This window comes from Adiantum capillus-veneris, chromosome 14 (assembly GCF_014529385.1).
Source record: "Adiantum capillus-veneris isolate H3 chromosome 14, ASM1452938v2, whole genome shotgun sequence".
Classification (NCBI taxonomy): Eukaryota; Viridiplantae; Streptophyta; class Polypodiopsida; order Polypodiales; family Pteridaceae; genus Adiantum; species Adiantum capillus-veneris.
The window spans coordinates 84035114-84057953 of record NC_140944.1 but is presented as its reverse complement, the minus strand read 5'-3'; positions in this window follow the sequence as shown (position 1 = coordinate 84057953).

Below are 22840 nucleotides of genomic sequence, written 5' to 3'. Positions count from 1 at the left end.
TTTCCAAGTAGACTTTTATATGCTCCTACCCTACACTTCAACCCCATAAAAAAGAACCGGTGTCACCAATGTGTCAAAAAGGTACTTCTTGAGAACCCAACACTTGATGTTTCCCGCATTACACATGTTATCAAATGCATAGTATGCTCTCTTTTCCGCTTCCAAATGACGCATAGCACATTCATGCTACTTGTTATTGGCCGAAACCTCAAGGCCAAGATATTTAAAGCTCTCAACAACTTCAAGTGTCTCATTGTTGTACACAATGCATGGCTTCTCCTTATGGTTGGTTTTCACAAGCATAACCTTTGTTTTGGATTCATTCACAATCAGCTCACTATGCAAGCAAAAATTCTCAAGGACAACCATAAGCTTTTGTGCATCTTCTAAAGTGTGTGCTAGAAGCACTACATCATCTACATACAACAAAAGCATGATTACTACTTTGCAAATAGTGACCTCTTCAATGCCTTCTTCTTGCATAAATTCAAGTAACATTTGTTCCAATTGATCGATGCATAGAATAAGGAGAATCCTTGTTTAACCCGAATAGTGCTTACAATTTTTTTTGAAATTCCTCTTCCCATGCACAATAGATTTGAGAAACCGCAAGCATAAATTCACTTTGCCCTTGGATTTCTTCCATCCTTCTCTATGAATTGTTACGTGGAATCATATCAAAGGATTTCTTAAAGACCACAAAAAAACAATACAATCGCTTGCCTTTCACAACTTACTTTCCTCCATTAGAACATAAAGAGTGACAAGATGATCAATAGTGCTACGGTGTCAACAAAAACCCGCTTGTTGTTTTGCACACGTGTCATTCTCTTCAGCCCAATTACTCAATTTCATCCCCATTTTGCACCCAAACAACTTTTTCATAAGAGACCCAATCATTATAGTTCGGTAATTGTTTACATTCTTTACATCCCCTCATTTATGCAAGGGCTTAACCCAATTCATACTCCAATCATAAGGCATACCATGTTGAAGTGCAAGGTTGAACAAATCATACATCCACTCATGTGTAAAATCTCCCGTTCATTTAATCCTCTCCAGCTTAATACCTTGAAGATCTCTCGCTTTGCAAGTGGCTTACTTTTCAAGCCCACTGCATACATCCTCAACAGAAAAAAAAAAGAGGGCATACATGGGAGTGAACCATAAAATGGCATTTTTCCAGCATTTGGTTGCTCATATAGATGCTTACAATGTGTGGTACATACACAATACTCAAGTTACCAAAATTTTCAACCCGCTTGCCCCTCAAGTTTTTCCAAAATCTTCCACATGCACGTTCCTTTTCTTGGACTTGAAAAAAATTTTGCTTTACTTCCAATCTTCTTCTCTTCCTTTGAATCAATGTCTTGTATGTATACAAATGACTTTGATATTTGTCTTTGTCCATAGTTGCATCAAGCCTTATCAAGGACTTTCAAACATCTTGACATTCTTTATCAAACCACCTTTTGTGTGATCTATCTTTGTTGATACCATGGACATGCTTTACGGCAAAGAATTCTTTGGCACAAGAACAAATAACTTTCTTGAAATCTTTCCATTCAGTTTCCAATGGTACATCATATTGAAGCTTTGCCATCCATAACTTTTTCTCAACCATTTCAATGTACATTGAGTATCAAAAAGTGATTTATACAGTTTGAAGGGAGGGGTAACTGCAAATAAAAAATATGGGCATCCAAAGGTAGGTTTTCAATCCAAAATGTAGGGAAAGAGAGCAAAGGTCAAGTAGGTATTCATGGAGAGTTTAAGGGCAACAGGTTCTTGGTCCATTGGGATGCTAGGGGAGAGGGAGAAAATGTCAAAGTTGACGAGAAGTCTTGAGGAAGGTTTTGTTTTGAAGCTCTCTAATGAGGGATACAAAGTACTTGAGGTGTTGTTATCGGGTTAAGATGGGATAGAGTTTGTGGTGAAGCCACTTAGAGGCATTATCAAATATGTATCCTTAGTAGGAGCACATAGGGTGGGAGATTAGGGACTCAAGAGGGTTTATGTAATTTGGGAAGTAAGTAAGTGGGACAAGGTTTACACTTTAAAGGGCTTGGAGATCTTGGCGAGGATGACAATGTGGTCTGGTTGAGGAAGAATATATATTTGCAGGATGGAACAAAGGAGAGAAGAAAGGTATCCTAGGGATGAAGGTATGGTGGGTATGTATATCGTGAGGTCGTTAAGCTGTCTAAGAGATTCATTGTTGTACCAATCATAGGATAAAATGGTTAACCCAAGGTTTTTTTATGTCTACTTGATGATAATGGAAGTGTCTCTTAGAGTGTTTGGAGGACTTGTTTTGTGAACCTAGGAGTTGTAGATGGAGAGGGATTATAGAGTTTTAAGGAGTTCTCAAGGTTGTAGCAGCTTTGTATGGTGATATCTTGTAGGTTTGGGTCTAAGGAAGGGGACATCCAAAGGGGATTTGGTGCTTTATAAGATGAGGCTGTAATTATTTCATGGGCTTTGAAGTACTCTTGTAGATGAAGGTTCCTAAACATTGCATCATGGGCTTTGAGGCAGGTTTTATGTAAGGGATGATGATGAATATATTTGAAACCCATTCTTCTAAAATTATTCCCATTAAATGAGAGAGATTTTGGTGTGGGATGGTGAACAAGTGAGTTATGTAAGTGGCTTCACCACCATGAACTCTATCCCATCCTCCTAACCCAACAACAACACCTCAAGACTCTCTATCACTCATTAGAGAGATCCAAAACAAACCATTCCTCCATCAAGCCGTCTCTTCACCTTTGGAATTTGCTCCCTCTCCCCTACATCCCCATGGACAATGACTTATTTCCCTTAAATTCTCCATCAATTCCTACTTTGATCCTCTAAAGCAGGTGGACTTTGTTCTTTCACTAGCCACCTTAATCCTTTCACACCAACTCATCTCATTCCCAAGATTAAGTGGAGAAGCTAGTCAAATGTATGACCATGGCATCAAATTTGTAGTGTATATGCATGCCTATTTCTATGTCACTTAGAAACCAACTTCACCCTCCTCCATCATACACACCGTGCATTCCTTACAAGATACATTATCAATGCTTTTGGAGTATTGATATGCTCTTTGGAGTTCCCCATTGTAGCTCTTGAAACCTATGAGGAGCCACAGCATGAGCATACCCAAATATCCCCTCCATCTCTAACTTTAAAGCCACCATCCTAGACCTTCATCTCTTCAAAGGGAGATCCTTCTAAACCTTGGGTATACTAACTCCAATTTTTGCAAAAAATATCTCAATGTCTATCAACACATTTGTTGGATCTCATGGCACCTGCCCATCAGAAGATAGCTTTCATAAAATTAGAACTTCAGAGGTGTATCTTGAGAGAAAGTGCCTTTGACGCCTACTTACACATGAGGAACCTCTTCTTTCTTAGACTAAGAATGAGAGGATACCCTAGAAACTTCCACCTCAAAAAAAAATTTGCATCTCTTACCATGAGAGAGGCACTCTTGGCCAAAGATCCTTCCTTGAAATCGATCCCTCTCATCCTTTTAAATCCCCTTCACACCAGAAACTAAAAGATTCAAATCCGCCTTAAGAATTGGTAAGCCTGGAATTGGAGCTGATCTCTTTAGATAGTTGATTCCAGTGTTAGAGTTCACAGCTATTGGTGATTCATTAGTTCAATCAGTAGAACTGGAGGAAAGATAGAAACTGATCTAGAATAGTTATATGAACTGGAATACATCTACTGAGAATTAGACAAGCTGAATGACTGGAACTAGTGTTCAGATTTAGGTTCACATTCAGATTCAGATTCAGAAAAAATGGATACAAAGCATATATGGCTGAAGGGTACTTGACTGCTGTATTAGGAATTACAGAGGAAGAGTACAAGTTGGGATAATATAGCCTAGGAATAGCTTCAGGGCTACAATCACACACTAAGAGTAGGAAGTCAAAAGATAAAACAACCCAAAAGTACAGCCAACAATTGCCAACCCAATTACAAAGTAATGGGTCCTATTTATAGCTTCTTGGAGTTACTGTGGTAACCGTCATGGTAATTATTGAATGATCCACTGCTCGGCTTTCCAAGAGCTGGTTCCCACCTAGTGAAACTGCCTCCGCCATCTACATCCTTCCCTCCTTTCTTGAATTTTGGTAAGCCTCCAAAATTTTTGAAAAAAATCCACCGTCTGATTCTGAGACAGTTGGAAAATTCCTCTATCGAGTACCAAGATGGAACTACCCAGTATCCTTCCACTGAACCCACTTCCTTTTGTCCTTAGGTCTGGATGGTGTCTCCGAAGCCCTAGTGCCAACATTGTCCTTCTGAATGAATCTGCAAATGGCCTCTTGCTCAAGCTGATCCCACCTCTCTGTGGTCATTTCTACCTTATAAGGCGTGAGAGGATGATAAGTTTTGGTGTCAGGATCATAGAGTGTGCGTTTGCCTTTTGTGAGACGAGTTTTGGCCAGTTTGTGACAATGCGAGGCTGTATGGATCCATCCTCCTAGAAGAGGATGATTAGTTCTGATTCTAGCTTCAAAAATAATCTCAGTCATCTCTCTGTACTGGGGTCCTAGACCTGGTTTAGCCATAATGTCCTTTTCAGGCACTTTAGAGGACTCAACAATGAGTTGCAGCAGTTGGTTGGTAATCTTAGTGAGACCTCTGAGCTGAATTTTCCATTGTCCCATACACAGTTTGATCCTCTGCACCTCATCTCTTAACTCCTGGAAATCATTCAGCTGGATAGCATCATTGAAAAGTGTTTGCTAGGTTTTCCATTCCACAGTCGATCGCTCATACCAATCCTGAAGATCATCAGTAATCTTGAAGTATGTGAGCCAATCTATTGGTTCTGTGTGTTGAGGATAGAGTGCTGGAAAAAATCTTGGTAACTCTGTCTCTCTTGTTGGTAAAGCATAGGAGAACTGGGGAATCAGGCACAAATTCTAAGAAGTTAAGGACAGCCTGGTTCTCTTGCTGCATCATCTTTCTCGTTACCTTAACCAGCTGAAACAGTCACCGAAGAGCAGTTGCCTGTTCTCCCACTGACATTTGAGTTTGAGGTCCCTTGTTGGTGGCATTCTGATCTTCAAGAGTAGCTCTCACCCTTTGATCTAGAACTCCCCTAGCAATCTGCATTTGCACTAAAACCTCTTTTAATTGACTCCTGACATCCTTTATACATCTATACGTTGGCTTGTTTCCCAATAGAAGTTCTAATTTCATGGCTAGGGAACGACAATCTGCAGTAGAATATCGTTGCCAATGTGGATTAGCTACTCTCTCTTCAACAGTCAATATCCATTCAGGTACCCTTTCTAACAGTTGTATTGTATTGGGATGCTCAGGCAGCTGACAGACCTCCTGAGCATGGAAAGCAGCTGATTTCCAATGCTCAACCATTTCCTCTGGCGTCGACATATAGTAGCTGAAATCGCTCCAGATCAGAGATAAGATCATCATCCTCTAGATATCGCCTGGTTATAGGAGCTTGCTGATGTCTCAATTTCTTATTCAGCACGATGAGCTGTAATGAATGTTGCTCATCACTTGCTAGACCCTCAGTCACAGCTTTGCCTTTCCCTTTAGCATCCCTACTGTGTTGTGACTGGTGTGCTGGGGATTTTTCAGTGTTGTTGGGTTGTTGCTTTCCCAGCTACTGATCACTCGACAGCTACCCTTCAGGCTGGTCTGGTTGGTCTGCCTGAGACTGATCATTTCCTCTTGTTGTCCCTACACCACCAGTACCAGGTTTTGGAGGTGGAGATGGAGGAGAGTCATCATCATCATCATTATGCCCTTCTTCTGGTTCATCCTCTGGTTCATCCTCCTTCTCTACTTCTTCTTCCTCCTTATCATCCTCCTTCTGTTGTTCAATATAATCAAGGATAGCTTGATTTGTCAGAGCACTATTATATTCAGAAATTTTATCTTGCAAATTACTCTGCATTGTCTCCATGAGAGCCCTCAAGTTATCCATGTTGAAAACAGCATTCCCTTCTCGATTCAAGATCTCGGCCAGATTATTATAGATATATCTTTCTGTTAATGTGGCCTTCAGAGCAGTGTGACTGGTCAGTAAGGAGTTGAATTCAACTCTCTTCATTCTCAACATAGTTTCAAACCTATCAGCAACTCTTTTAGTTTCTGCCTTTTCTTCCCGTATGGTCCGTATCTTAGACTCCACCTTATCAAGCTTACCTTGTAACTGTTGAATAGTTCTAGCTAACTGATCTTCAAGGATATTGTGGCGCAGGTTCTAGGATGCTCTCCCTTTCTCCAGCTTTTCAATCTACTCCTCAGCCTCCCTCAGTTCAGTCTTTACCTTAGTTAGTTCATCTTTTGACCCTGCAGTATCCAGCATTTGTCCCATGCAATTGACAATAATGTGCCATGATGATTGAATAAGTACGGAGCAACCATCCTTAATTGTTGCTGGGTCAGAGTCAGTTGGCTCATAGACCATGACAGGAGCCAGGTAGGGTAATGCAGAATAATCATATTTTTGCAAAACTAAGCGTCCCTTGAGAGGATGAGTCTGCATCTGATGTACCTATCTTTCTTTGTTAATAGCAGGGCTGCTTCACTGTATGGGACAGAAACCCTACCAAGTGGACTTGGAGATGTTGGTCCTTTGCCTTTATCAGTCTAGTCTGCTAGCTGCTCAGGACTGGCCCTTTCTGATTGGTCTTGTCCGGTACTGGTGGTTGCTGAAATCTGGCCTGCTGGATGGCTAACTCCACCAGTGGTTTGGACAGTATATTGCTGCTTCCTCTAGTTCAGGCTCCTTCTCTTTGGCTTGCTCACCCCCTCAGTGGGTCTAGCTATTGGTGAAGGTGGAGGGCTTGGCATAGGTTGGTCTTCCTATTTTGTATATGGTGATGATGGTCTAGGAGACATCTCACCATGTTCGTGCTGGGCTTTACTTTGTTGGGCCACTTCAGCTTGTCTCTGTTGCTCCACCGCATATTCCTTTGCTCTTCTCTTGGCTTCCTGAGCTTCTTTTAGCCTTAAGGCTTCTGCTTCCTCGTACATGCGTTCAAGAGAATCCTTGGGATCTTTTGGTTCTTTCCTGGTAGGATTCTGGGTTTGGGGTACTCTTATATCTCTTGGAACCCACCTTGCCGGGTCCTCACCTGCAGCTTGGCAGCTTCTTTTATAGGTTTTTTTTTTCCCTTTCAAACCTCACCTTCTTCTGCTGAGGTTCCTCTTGGTGTGTAGCCATTGCTTTTTTCTTCATCTCTTCTCTTTTGGATTTTTTTCCTCATTGTCTGAGCTTACACTGCTATGTGCTTCATGAGAGCTTTCTACCGACTCTTCATCAGATTTGTAAACTCTCTTTGTCAAGCAGGTGGTTCTTGGAGATGGTTGTACATATACAATCCACGTGTTCTAATCTGGGGCAGACCGTGAATTGTCTGCCATGCTAATAGCATGGTATTCTATTCTTGTTAATACACCCGAATACGTGATCTTACCCTCTTTCTTGGTACCCTTTAGTGTTGATAACACATACTACGTGTGATCAATGGGTTGTCTAGTTGTCGACTTCAACACTTGTGTAAATGTAGTCGCAACTGCATGATTAGGTGTTGTGTACCTTGGCGGTCTCTTTGCTAGAAAGTGGAAGTGTTGGTGATACAACCGTGCTGGTTCTTCCACTTGCTTCCGAATGAGATCAACAAAGGTTGCCACAACAGTCTCCTTGGTGAAGGTGCCTGCTGTCTTTCTGTCTCGAGCCCTCATTGTCATCCCTTCTGTTGGAAACTTCAAAGCCTCGGCCACAATTTCCTTCGTGATCACTACTTCGACTTTCTGTCCTTGTTGGTCAGTAATATGGGCTGATCCATCTTCTTTAATTGTACACAAGAGCTCATAGGCTTTCTGGAAGTCTTATACCACACAGTTCCTGGTCGTAGAATTCTCTGAGGCCGAGACTTTTGTTGGCCTCCTTTTGTGTCTGGCTTTGCCGCGACATCATAGATCTCTTCAGGTAGCAATTGCAGCTCTACCTGGTGTTCTTCTTCACTTTTGAACCTACCTGTGAAAACTGTGGTGTTGTTTTCTTCAAGCTGTTCCTTGGATAGATCTGTTGCTTTTGGCTGTCTTTACTGAACTGGGTCCAGTTGGTATGGTGGCAGCTCTTACAGCTTCTCTTTTTGAGATACCCTTGTCTTGGCCTTCTCCGCAGCTTGCATTGCTCTTGTTAAGTGAATAGAGTGCCAAAGCTAGAAAATTTTTGCAATTTCCGCTCTAAAATGTCCTTGAGTCTGAATTGCTGACAAATTGAGTCCAATTTGCTTTAAATCAATTTTTGAACATGTATAGATGCATAAAACATGTAAAGATTAAAATCATAAAGTCCAACCAAAAATTTGCAACAAAAGTAAATAATCGCAATTATTTACAGCTGACGAATTTTTTCAACCTTTTGCATTTTTGGCATGATAGGCTTGAAATATATATCAATTAGATACTTTGAGTGAAGTGTGAGCTCATTTGAGTGCACAGGGTGAACATGGTGCCAGATTTAGGCTTTCAGTCTCTAAAATAGTAGATATAGAGGGATTTTGAGATTTTGAGATCCAATTTTGTTCAAATTTGGTCAGTGGGCTTGGGACATCATGTGCTTTGGTCCCATGAAGTCAAAGTTGCAATTTCCCCCCATCTTGGCAAAAAAGTAAATAATCACGATTATTAACTTTTTCATCAAAATGAACATTCTTTGGTGCAACTTGGTTCTAGGCATGATGTAGACCTTGTGTATGAGATATGAGGTGATTTGGATCAAAAAATGTGATAGATAACTTGAAATATGGTTTGGAAGGACTTCTTTGTGTTTTTTGGCAATTTTCCGAGTTATCATTGATCAATTTGGCTCATACTTGAAATGCGGCATGTAATAGGTGTGCACAAGTGATAGGTGAGGTGAAGGTACCATTTTCAAGCCAAAAAATTGCAAAAGTAAATAATTGCAATTATTTACTGCAGTCAACGTTTTTTGCTAAACTTGACAAATTTTGACCTAAACATATTCAATACACCTAAAACAAGTCTTAAATTAAATTTGGTAGAGTTTTGTCTTATCGGCATCACTTCATGCTTTGTTGACTCTGAATCCACGGATTTTTGTGACTACATGGCATGTGGAGTTGGTTAGTCACTTTTCAGGCTATGGACTTGTTTGCTACATAGTGCTGAAGCAACTCATCCAGTTTTGGCCCATTTGGAGTCAGTTTGACTTCGTATGTCAAATTTGACGCTTTGTAGCCTTCGAGCTTGTTTTTTGCTTTTCGAGAGCTTGCCTTGATTGATTTTACAAAACCAACCATAAACATTGTATATAGACCCAGTCTACAAGCTGTTTGTGGAATCAGAATCCAATTCTGGCATCTGGCAAAAACCTAGCTTTTCTACTTGGGACCCCCCTCGACCCTTGCCGAATGGTCAACTGGTGATATAGAAGTGTTCTATTATATGGGGACATGCTACAAATCAAGTCTTGTCCAATTTGGTTGAGCTGACAGGCCACTATGGTTAATTTTTGGTCGTAGGACTTCGTGCACTGCTCGGATTCTAGGGTTTTTTCCTGGGGTTTAGATTAGCTATCGGCCATACAGAACAGATCATTAATAAGTATAGAACTTACCCCTCATGTCTTGTGTGAGATGGTGCTGTAAACGGGCGACTATGGACTCCAGAAATCACGCGCGAAGAAGGTGGAAAGCTCTCTCTCCAAAGGCGACAAGTGGAAATGAGGTGATTTTAGCCTATCTTGAGTATCTATACTCGGACTTCCCAAACCATTTTTCCCCAAATTCCTCTGTTAGTCCTACTAGGCTGTGAAATCTATGTTAGACTCAAACATTTGACTCACAAATTTCCTCAATCGGATTCTTGTAGCTCATTCTACAAGAATTCTGCAAAAGTAGGCCGTGGCCGCCTAATTTAGGCTTCCCGCTTCCATCTGCCAATTTGATTGAAATTTTTTGTGCCTGTTCGCCTTGTCCTTCTTATCATTAGTGTATCTTCATTTTTCCATCAAAGTTGATTTGCTATTTATTATTAATTTTTGACCTGTTTATTAAAAAAATAGCAAAATAACAAAATGCGCTAAAAAAGCAAAGTGAAAATCCAATAATTAAGAAAATCAATTGAAAAACACAACTTTATTGTTTTTTGTCAGATTTCTCCATTTTTAAGTCCCAATATCAAGAAAAATGATGAAAAATAAGATGATTTTCTCACAGTATATACACTAATTACACTCATCAGGGAGATGTTATCAGGTAAATGTCCCCTGTTGATGATTTGTAAGGACATTAATATGTAATTTTGCAAAAAATCACACGTTAACATCAAACTTTTTCCTCCCTCTTCAAACATTGCCCTTAATTACTTAGTTTCCTTCCACCCCTCCTAGATGGCGTACCTCGGGATGACTGTGTGCACGGGTTGAACAATCGTGTCTATGCATAGCCTTGGTTGGCTCTACCATGCTTTGAAGATCAATGCAGTTCAAACCATTATGTTGTGCAAGGGTCTTGAGCAATGAGTTGTCCCCTATGGAGGAAATACGCTCGCCCAACCTGGTTCATTTTGGTGGAGGGTATGCTATGGTGTGCTGTCTTGAGTGCATTTTGGCTTGGTCCAGAAAGTGGGAGATGATGCGTCGATGTTATATTTGGATCTTATTTTGAGGCTACTAGTGAGTGCTTAGTGGACACGACAGAGTTGGGTGGGTGACCCCCTGCATGTGGGGCATCTCTTATGCTATTATCAATGGTATGGGTGGTGGGTTCGCTCATATTGGTAGGTACTCTAGCTTGTGGTGGATGGAGCTACTTCTCTAGCTTCTTGATGTTATGGTGAGGTTTGATGAACGGAAGTGTTAGCTGTGTGGAAGCTTCTGATTTTTCTTTTTGGGGTCTCATCTCCTCTTTGGCATATGGCTCTACTTGGTCCATTGTGAACGAGATCCTACTCAGTGAGAGAGGGTGAATTTTTTATGGCATCCACACTGGTACTTCTTCTATCAATGATAGCAGTCGGTCTGTTTGTATTGTGGTTGATTAGTCTTGGGGTGGCTCCCCTATCATCCAATGTATCTGTGTATGGTTGTGACGGTTTGGCTGACACCATGGTTCGGTCTGAGCATGGCTAGTTGTGTAATACTGTGCTCCTTTGTGTACTTGGGATTACTTTTGACACCATGGCTCTGTTTGAGCATGGTCCGATTGTAATTCTTTGGTGATTAATATAATTTTCTACTCACTTTGTTGAGTTAGTTTTGCAAAACAAAAAGAAGGATAACATTAACATAGGATGCAAAAGCCGTTCAAGAACCACAAATAGGTTTAGACTAAAATGAAACTCCAAGTAGTGTGACACATTTCCCATAAGATGTTCAATCAATACACATCCATAAAGTGGTGCTATGAATGGATGCATTCAAGTCAAATCATAGTGCACAATGAAAATATTAACCTAAGGCTTTTATACCAATTGTAAGATCCTCAACTTGAAGTTTGGGGCAATTTAACAGTTAGACCTCCCTCTGTGCTTGGGCTCCATCAACACCTCCCTTCCATTTATAGAAGCAAAGATACAAGAAATAGAAGTAAGCAAGGTCTCTATCCTTTAGGTTGTGGATATAAGGGTCCTACACCACAAGGCAGATCGATAACCCAAAGGTTATTATAGGAGTTAGTAGGCTATAACAACTAGACTCAAATCTCAACATACCTAAGTCTATACGTGACACTTTTTTCCCACCTTTAAGAGGCATGGTCACTGACCATCATTTCTTAGGCATAGTATGAGACTTATCCTTAGCCAACAATCAGTCTTGTGAGAAATAACTATATTATTAAATCCATCTATTTGTAGACAAAGGTTCAATTGGAACTATTCTCCCACTTTCCCTGTCATAACTGTGGTGCAGATGACTATTGGAAAAATGAATGATGCCCAAAGCCTGACAAGAACCTTAATCTAGTTGAAGCTCATCACATACAATGTTGCAAAAAGGGAGGACACTTCCCTGCAGATTATCCAAAAGATCCTTTAAACAAGGGTAAAACAGTAGTGAACGTAGTCCAAGTGATACCCGGGTAGCTCGTCTGAGAGTGATCGTCTGAGAGTGAACCGATTGTTCCAATCAAGGTGATCACCAGATCCTAGGCTAAGAAAAAGAAACATAACTCCTTTGATGATTCAGAGAATACAAGAATTTCCTATCAAAAGACCAAGAGAAGCAGAAGCAAAAGGTATGAGATGAGAAAACAGAAACAACGGGCTGAAATCAAGGAGAAAGCAAAGAAACTATTCCAGGAAAAAGTGAAAGGGATTAGAAGTGAAATCAAGGAAACCACTGTGAAATCTAGAGGATCTATTTTGGGAGACAAAATTTTTTAGCCTATTAATGCAACCTTGGAAGCTTACAAAGCAGGACTTAAAGCAGGTCAAAACATGGAAAACAAATGGAAAAACTATCCTTTTCCAGATATGGAAGCAACTAAGCTTGAAGCTTATCAAAATTTGGTAGGAAACACTCAAGAGATGCTGGAAAAACAAAAACCCAAGCTCGAGAGTATGGTAAAACCTAAGCAGCTTGTGATAAAAACCAGTAAAGAAAAATCCAAAGTGGTGGTAGAACCCCACCTGGAAACAAAAGAGCCAGAACTTATAGTGTCGGACAACGAAGATGCCTTAGACATAATTCTATTCATAGAAGAAGACTGGCCAGGACACTTATGGGAAAAAGTTAGAGAGATTAATGATGGGAGCCTAACTCGAAAGTTATCTCCTATAGAGGAAGTTTGGTTAGAGAATATACATCCTGATATGGACATGGATGTACGATCATTGTAAGGGGATTGCGGATCTGAAGCTTCAGGAATGTCTAAAACATTGACTTTGAAAACATTACCCTCTTACTTGGGAGATAACAAAGATGAATCCATAGTGTGTAAAACCACTTAGGTAAAAAGAGCGGAACAGACCCTAGAGGTAGACAACATCCATTTAATCATCTCTACACCCATCCAATGCACTCTTACTTTAGGAGAACTGTAAAAAATCAAACCATATTTATGGAATGATCTACAAAGAACTCTAGAGAAGGTGGGGATAACAGGGTTGATCGCAAAAAATTTGGGAAAATTGAAACAAGAAATGGATAACAGAGAGATTATATATGTTCCAATCAACAAAGTCGAAGAATACTACGAAGGGGAAGAAGGAAACACAACCCTTCCAATGCGATATAATGATATAGAAACCATGGCAATACTTGATAGTGGGGCAGGTATAGCCATAGCCACAAAAGCAGTATGGGAATCATGGGGACAACCAGTCATTAGACAAACTCGAATGAAATTGCAGAAGCCATTTGTACACACATTTAAGAGTGTGAAGTTGATGCAACAAGGTGGATGTGAGGTGGTGAGAGTGAAGCAAGGTGGGAGCTCTATTAAGAGTATAACCCGTTTGTAACCTACTTCTTGTTTGAAATACTAAATCCATTGAGTGGTTGCTTTCCCGTGGATGTAGCCCACATTGGGTGAACCACGTATATCGTATGCTCTCTCTCTCTCTCTCTCTCTCTCTCTCTCTCTCTCTCTCTCTCTCTCTCTCTCTCTCTCTCTCTCTCTCTCTCTACTCTACTCTATAATCTCTCGTGTGTGATAATTTGTCTCTCTCCATTAAGTAAACTACTCATTCATCTACTTAGCTACGTCCTATTTCCTAACAAAAAGTAGTAATAAAACCATCAAAACTATTCTTACAAAAATTGTTCGGAAGAAGCCACACCATTGGGATAACAAACTTCAAACGGCATTATGGGCCTACCAAACTGCTTACAAAATCACGATGGGAATGACTCCATTGAAATTGATTTATGGCACACAAGTAGTTGTACCTATGGAATTTGTGATTCCAAGCTTAACACTACCAATTGAATATGGGATGGATTTCAATAAGAACTTGAAGCAATGACAGGATGAGATCCAACAGAGGACTATTTTGGAACAAGAAGTGGTACAAACAAAGGAGAAAGAATGGGCATGACAATAGGATCAAGGTTAGAGAGTTCTAGAGAGGTGACCTAGTTCTACTTTATTAATCCAAACTAGGACCAAAGAAACCGAATTTGTAACATGGTCAGGACCCTATGAGGTGCATTGTGTATTTTCAAACGGAACAGTCAGACTCAAAGGTTTGTTTGGTCTATTGTTGCCAAGAGTGTACAATGGGGCCAAGATTAAGCTCTATTATTCAAGAACAGAAGGGGTTCTAGAACTTGAGAACCAGAACTAGAAGGAGAACTACTCAACTTATTCTATGTCAATTCAGTAAGGGAAACAGTACCAGTGCAATACTCAACTAGTCATCTGATCAGTTCAGTGAAGGAACTAGCACCAGTCATCCAATCAGTCCAGTTCAGAACAAATAAACCATTTAAATCCCAGCCAGTTGTAAGTGGAGAATGAACCAAATCCCAAAGCGAACATCTCTAGTAATGATTAAACAGACAATTCTCGACACATCACAAGTAGAGCACAAAGATCACGGGCAGCCAACTAGTGAAGAATTCATGGCAAGGGTATGTATAACTATGGAATGGGTTTGCCCATCCACAATTTACTTACAACCTTTGGTGCCACTTGCCCCTCTCTCTTTCCATCTCACACAGAGCTAGCAAACCGAAACAAATATATGGAGATAGTAGATGGGCTCTGAACATGGTATGAAGAGGTAGTTGCAGAATGACTGGCATGGAATAAAGTAGTGCAAGATGCACAACACAAGACCGTGGCCAGTGAACTAAGGGAGGGTCTATGTAGATTTCAATTGTTAATGGGCCAAGTAAAAAAATTCAGATTAAACGGCTCATTTGCATTACAAATCAATTGCTACAGTTGACAATTAAGTCATGTAAAATTCTAGAGAAGGAACTGGCTAATAAGGCGAGCTCTGAACCACAAATTCAGAGAAATGGCTAAGATTTTGTTTGAAACCCGTATCAAGTGTAACCAGCCACTACCTCAAGGATGGATGCATACGGCCTCTTATTGTCACAAGCTAGCCAGAACTGACAAGAGAGAAACAAACCCTATATGATGCCAACACTAAGACTTGGGATGCACTGACACCCTATGAAGTTGAAATTACAACATTTAGGAAGGACCAGTTGTAGCAAGAGGCACTGTTCAGACTGATTCAAAAGGGAAATGCTGGACCCACTACCTCTAAAGCATCCAAGACACCATCTAAGAGGAAGAAGGCACCTGACAAGAAGAAGGTTCTCTTGACAGACACTGGGTGAGGAAGTCCACTATTGCTCAGGTGGAGGGTGCTAACAAGGAGGCAACTAAGGAAGCTCGAGATGCGTGGTATAAGACAATGATTGTCCACAACCGGCACCTTTGGAGTCCTATGCTGACATAGGAGAGCAAAAAAAGCAACAAGCAAATGAGAAACCTTATTGACACCATCACTAGGCAATTAGAAAAAAGTCTCGAAATGTTTACTTGAGATTTTGGTATATACAAAAATTTAAGAAAGGAGAGGAGGAATGTAAAAGGCAAGAACTACCAAGTTGGACTGGCAAGCAAAGGAATCTTCTAGGAGCAGTAACCAATGAGTTACCATAGTAATTGACAACGCACAAACAGTCAAACACATTAATCTTTTGGTATATCTTTTGACTCTTTAGAATCTACACTAGTTTATGTCCGAAGCTACTTGTGCTCTTGTAAGCATTTTGGTGCGCTCTCTCTTTCTTCTATAATGATAAAGCCAAATTCTAGGATATTAAATGTTCTCTAGTGTATTCTACATATCTAAAATAAAATCCCAATTTCAGTTTCCTTTACAGCGTCTTGTCATTCAGTTCCAGTATTTCACCTTTCGGTTCTGGTGTTTCCTAGTTCAATTCCAGTATTGTTTTCGAGTAATTGTCGAGTTTCAGAGTCTGACATCTTTAGTTCTAAGTACCAACCTAGAATAGCAATTTGAACACATCCAGCTCATTCTAGCAGTCTTCAAGGCGAAGCTTACATAGTAATGTCTCTATGTAGCTTGTTTGACACAAGTCAATACCTTCATCATCTACTTAAACTGTATGTCCAAGTAATGATGCAAAAACCCTAAGTCTTTCATCTTATAAGTAGCATTCAAATCAGCCTAGAATTCAGCAACTATTACAAAAGCCTTGTTTACCCAAATGAGTGTAATCTTTCTCATACCAATCACGAGGAGACTACTTCAACCCATAAAAAGTTTTCTTACATTTTCACACTTTATTTTCTTGTCCTTTCTTCACAAAACCGCGAGGATCTGTTACATAAACTTTCTCAAATAGATCACCATTCAAGAAAGTAGTAACAATGTTGGATTGATGTACATTCCATCCAAAGTGAGTTGTCAATGCACATAATAAATGAACAGTAGTCATACGACAAGTGGGAGCAAAGGTCTCTTCATAATCAATGCCTTTTTGTTGTGTAGAACCTTTTGCAACAAGTCTAGCGTTGTAGCGATCAATCTCCCATCCGGCTTACGTTTCAACATGTAAACCCACTTCGTATACCAATGGCCTTTTTGACAAGAGGAAAACCACATAACATCCATGTGTCATTTTCTATGTGTATCATTTTGATTGCATGGCAGCCATCCAATGTTTTTACTTTTGTGCTTCATCAAAAGAAAGAGGTTTCTCTTCATCACATAAGCTCAAAACAACCAAATCCTAACAATCTATTGCATAAGATGCATGGCAAGAACCTGGACGAGTATGACTAGACATAGGTGCATCCAAACTACTGTCATGCAAAGTATGCAGCATCCATTTTGGCATACCTCTAGCCTCCTCATTCTCAATCCTTTTAACATCAAGTACATCATGTGCATTTGCATTAGGAATACCCTAAAAATAGCCAAAGCCTAGCAATTTGTTGCATAAGATGCATGGCAAGAACTTAAACGAGTACGACTAGACATAGGTGCATCCAATTTAGTGTCATGCAAAGTATGCACCATCGATTTTGGCATACCTCTAGCCTCCTAATTCTCATCCCTTTGCACATCAAGTACACCATGTACATATGTATCAATAATAGATAGGCATGTAACATTTGCAGAAATCCCCATAACATTTTCAAAAACACCCATAGGCTGTACATGTGCCTTGTTGAAATTAACATTCTAGTTTCCACCATTAAAAAGAGGCAACAAAGTGTCATAAATTTTTTGTGATCTTACATTATTAACTTTGGTACTTGATAACAAAGGCTGAATATAATCTTCCACAAATGCAACATCTTGTGCACCAAAGATAAATTTTGTTTGTGGGTAGGATAACATGTAGCCTTTGCTTTTAGTATTTTAACCAACCAAAATGCATTCAATAGCCTTGTCATCCAATGTTTTGCACTGCATTTGTGATGAGTCATGAAGATAGGATCAACTCTAGGATATTCCATATATGGTTAAACATGCTAATTAATCACGGTAAGAGAGGCACAGACACCTCAAGAGTTTTTGTCTTAGTAGTAGACCCTTTATGGCGTACCCATGGTTTTGTCACTACCAAGTTATGAGAATGTCCGAAAGGATTTGCCAACATTGCTTGGGCAATGTTACGACCTTCCTCTCTACTTTACTTAATTAATAGAACTCATGTTTGGCTTTCTAAAAGCCATGGAGGAGAAGAGAATAAAGAGGACATTTGAAATTTTATTATTTCCAACTAATTGGAAAAGCCTTTTCAAAGTGACAATTGAATTTTAATTTTATTTAGTTTGTCAGTAGTTTTTTTTATTTCGCAACCTTCAATGCCTTTTTTTATGTCTCAATTTATTCTTTTAGGATGCCAACGTGAACGTTCACCTTGTTTATTGTTGTCAAGGAAACTATGGATCGGCCAAAATGCACTAAACTAATGATGATGTGTTTTAGGGCAAACTACTCCCCTGTTCATGCTCACAAGCACGACACAGACAACATACTTATCATCCGATGACACGACTAACCCGTAGGTGCACAGAGGCAATCTCGTTAGCTTGTCACCAACCTACACATACGCACTTCTATGATGCATCAATCAATAACCCTTGTTGGTGACTGCAACCCACTCTATCCCTAAACGCTCACAACACCGTTTACACATCAAATGAACTCAGAATCGCATCAAACTTGCTAGGCACCATCCTCTCACTAGGATATACTTACCTATAAGTTTAATCTCACCAGATTTTAACCCTAGTTATCTCGAATATAGTCGCAATAGACTCACACGTCATAATCTAAAAGTGTACGAAACCTAAGTTTATGAGTATCTATGCATAGCTAATCTTTCGCTCATTCCATAAAGTACTTGATTGTTGAAAACAGACACTGTTTGTGCTATTGAGGCGGTCCGGGGCGGGCAACAAGAAGAGCAACCTCTAGACACCCTTCAAGGCTCCCGTGCTGCTCAATGGGGCTGGGGCACAACACAACACAAACCAAAACAACAAACCCACAGCCAAATCCCAACTACACAAGGGGCACCACCTAGTTTAAGAGCGAACTAGGACGCAAAAGAGGAGAATCATTAGAGCAACCCACAAACAAGCAAGGAATTTACACTAACCCTAACACCAATGGAACACTCTCACACACTAAACCACGAGAGAGAGAGAGAGAGAGAGAGAGAGAGAGATGGTGTACAACTTAGCTTCAACTTTATATTTTGCACAAAAAGGAACTTAGAGCTTGCAGAATCAAGTGACAAGATTTGGTTATAGCATCACTAGCACATTGTCTTAGGGTTATGGGAGCCCTCTCACCATCCACCCTCTTACAATGGTAGCCAAACAATAGCCAATGAATCACAAGCAACAAAACAACAACCTTCAATGAAACAAGTCACCTTATGAAGCTGAATGAGTTTGCCAAGCCAAATTGGAGGAGAAGCGTGAGCCTTTGGACATGAATTGCACCCAAAACTAACAATTCATTGATGTTGGGGTAGATACAACAATGGTAGGAAGAATATCTTCTACTCGCACTCACTCAAACTAGCTCAAGCTTTTCTATGCACCAAGGTGATGGTGTATAGAAAGCTTACTCTCTCTTTACAACCAAGATAGAATTGGCGTGTGGTACGCTCTATCTAGTGTGCAATGGTATAGTGATGTCTTTTACAAGGAGGAATGGGTTCTATTTATAGGTTTTAGAAGCCTTGATTAGGATTAAGCCTAATCAATTTTATTAGGAAAGATCAAGGATTAGGAATTTTTATGAATTTCAAATGAGAATGGGGTCTCTCTTTTCTCTTGAGTCACATGGATGTGGGCTCAAGTAAGAGAATTATTGATGTGGTGAAAGGAGAGAAACTTCCATGGGAGTGAGTGAATTTGTTTTACTTGTGCGGTTGCCTACTCCATATGTTGATAGTGTGGGTGCATTTTTACAAGAGAAGTTAGTTGTTAGTGGTAATAATCACTAGAATTGTTAGTGATACATTTACAATGGGTAGGATGAGTTGATTTGATGAAGGAAGAGGGTTGAATTAAAACAGAATCATTGAGATGGTGAAGCTTTGAAGAAGCTTGAACTCACCCTTGTGTAGATTGTGGAAAAAATGACCGCTGGTCTTCTTCTTCTTCTTCGCTTCTTTACGCCGCCGCCACGGTTGACCACCACGATGAAAAGAGGATTTGTTGATGAAAAATCCTCAATTTGCAGAAGTTATCATGGTTAAGATGCTGAATTTTAGATATTTTTGGGAGAGGTAAATGAAATTGTAACATAGAAGCAATAGAGAGAGACATGGAGAGGGTGTATGTATGTAGAGGTTCATAAAAGAACTATAGGGATGAGAGAGAAGGGTAATGGTGAAGAGGGTGGGAGAAGCCATGGAAATTGCAGGTTTGAGTGAGGGAAGGAGAGGGAGGGATGTGTAAGAGTGAGTAGGTGTGTGGAAGGGTGAGAGAAGACTAAGGGCTACTTGTGAGAAAAGTGGGCAGACTGGGGTCCACTCAAAAAATCATAGCTCACCGCTGGTAGCTCCAAAAATCATGAAAATATTTGAGGTGATTATTCAGAGCGTGGGCTACATTTTCTCTTTTGACCACCACTCCAAAATCGGAGTGGAGATAGGTGCCAAAATTCTCACCAAAAAGCCTGTTTTTATGCCTGCAAAAGTCTTTTAGTGGCCCCCTCCTTTGTTGAATTTGTACAATGCATCCAAGAGTGAGCCCCTCCTTTGTCATATTATAATACAAAGCATCCAAGTTGCCCTTGACCCATGCATGGAGGAGGATTATTGGTGAATAAAGAAATATATACATGGGGGGACTAGTGTATGCACTATTCATGGACTTTAGCTCAATGAGCACATGGTGTTAGAATAATGAGTAAAAATAATAATAAAAATATGGAGGAGTTATGGATATGGAAAGATATTGGAATCATATGATATGGTCCCTCCTTGAATTATTTTGGGTGAAAGAGGAAAAGGTATGCAAGTAAATAATATAATAAACGTAACCAATGAGTAGAAATCATTTTTTTGTTTTCACGAGGGTGAGGGTGAAAATGTGGGAGTGATTTGTATAAAGGAAAAATATGAGGTTAGAGTATGTACATATTTGCAAAAAATATAATTATGGTGTAAGAGGATGAAAGAAGGTGTACATAGGTTTAATAAAACACACACCAAAGTAGAAATATTTAAATAAAATACCAAAATAATTATAAAAAATCCCTATATTTAGGCCATATATACAATGAAATATTTACACACAAAGAGGCCATAATATACTTTTATTTTTTTTATTTTTTTATTTTTTTGGCTCAATTAGCCCAGTGACTAGCTAGCTGAGGGTTTTTAAGAAGATATGGGAAAAGCCCCCTAACTCACACACGCCTATGTACAGTGAAATGGTAGGGATAGCCATAGCGTTTGGGTGAATTTGATAGAGTGGAGTAACTTACTATGGCAATTATGGAGAGCCGAAAAACGGCTATCACTACTTACAAGCAAAACAATCTCGTGGAAGGATCGCTCGCGAACATCTCGACAATGCGAATGCGTGGCATGGGTGCGTAGCTCTCGGAGAGGCTACCGCGATGGTGTTGTCGCGTCGTGAATCCGGTGAGGGAGATGAGCGTAGCGAAGAGGATAAGACACTCTCTCTCTCTCTCTCTCTCTCTCTCTCTCTCTCTCTCTCTCTCTCTCTCTCTCTCTCTCTCTCTCTCTCTCTCTCTCTCTGACTCGTACGACACCGGATTAATTATTCAAATGTTATCTCAAAAATGGTTCTAAGGTGACTTTTATACTTTAGTCACCTTAGCTCAAAAAATGTACATGGGGTTCTATTCATCATAATTACAAAGTGGAAACACATCTGGGTTCCAACTGACTGATTAATCTTTACATAACCCAGACAAGTGGATCAAATGATAAGACGTCTTTGACATAAAAATGGGAATTTGATAGGCTTTACGAGGTGGGCTCATTACAATAGTTGGACAAGTTGGGCTCCAACACTCCCCCCCTCCTACTTCATGTCTACCATGACATGACTGTCTTTGTCTTCAATGTCGTTGTCTTTCTTCCTGGTTTATTTGATGTAGAAATGCATCATATCGCATAGATTTGCTTGCCATTAATGGGCCAAAAAAAATTTATTTGTACATGAAGAAGCCAGTGTAAAATGCTTCTTCGAATGTTTGGAGATGGTAGCTGGGAAAAAACATGAGCCGTCTGAAGTAGGCATACAAAACTGGCTATGTTGGTGGCCCACTTAGATCATATGATAGCTCTGATATGCTTCTTTCTGTATTCATGTACTCTGAACTCCGGCTTTCTGAGAACACTGTGAGACAGGCCAAAAAAGTCCGAGCTATTTTACAAAGCATCTTGCAGGATAGGTCGGGAGAGCCTCCGAATTCTGCGATGGCGCCCTGAAGGGTTTTCACCATGTAAGAACCGGATATTCTCTCTCCTTCGGCAGGCCCTGGCACTACTGGATAGTTCAGACATGTAGGATTTCTACTTTGTAAGGCTTTATGTTGGCTGTAAGTATAAGTTCGGGGAGTTGGGCAAAAAGTCCTATCATTTCTTAGCTCAGGTGGTGCATTGACTAAGTGGATCAAGTTGTTAGGATGATCCAAAATCCATTGACGCCTCCACTTTAGCTGGCTATCTACTATTCTGCTTTGCTGTTCCCGATCCTGTAATTCTCCTTCAAATACTGGCACTTGTTCTTCCTTTGCAAGCTGTCGTTGATGTGTCAGTGTTTCACATTTCAGCAGAGCATAGGGTAACATCGGGGCATTCCACTCCTCCCGTAGCTCTGTTGCTGTCTTGCCTGATCTGGAGAGCCCTTGTAGCATCTCCTTCTCTAGTTGCATGGCCTTGTACCACATCATCTCTGATTGCTTTTCCATCTGTTCGGCCAGCTTCTGCTCTTCAAATTTTGTGACTGAATCTTTGTCTTCTTCTTGGTTATTGGAGCCAGCTTGATCAGTCTGTGTATCTGGGGACCCATGGTCCTCTGATTCTTCCTCATAGTCATCATCACCCCCATATAGTTCTGCCAGTCCAGCCAAATCCGTGGCTGCTTGCTCCAGGTGCACCCATACCTGCCCTTAGTGTTGCCTTGCAGTTTGGAGACTTGCAATTTGTGTAGCCATTGTTCGATTATTGATTTGGAGTGTTTGAAATTCCATCTCCTTTTGGGCTGCAAACTCTTCTAACTCTTTTACCTTGATGTGAAAATTTTCATTTTCTTCCCTGAGGGACTTGGAAACAATGAATTCTATTTCAATGTCATGAGCTGGTCCTTGTTGT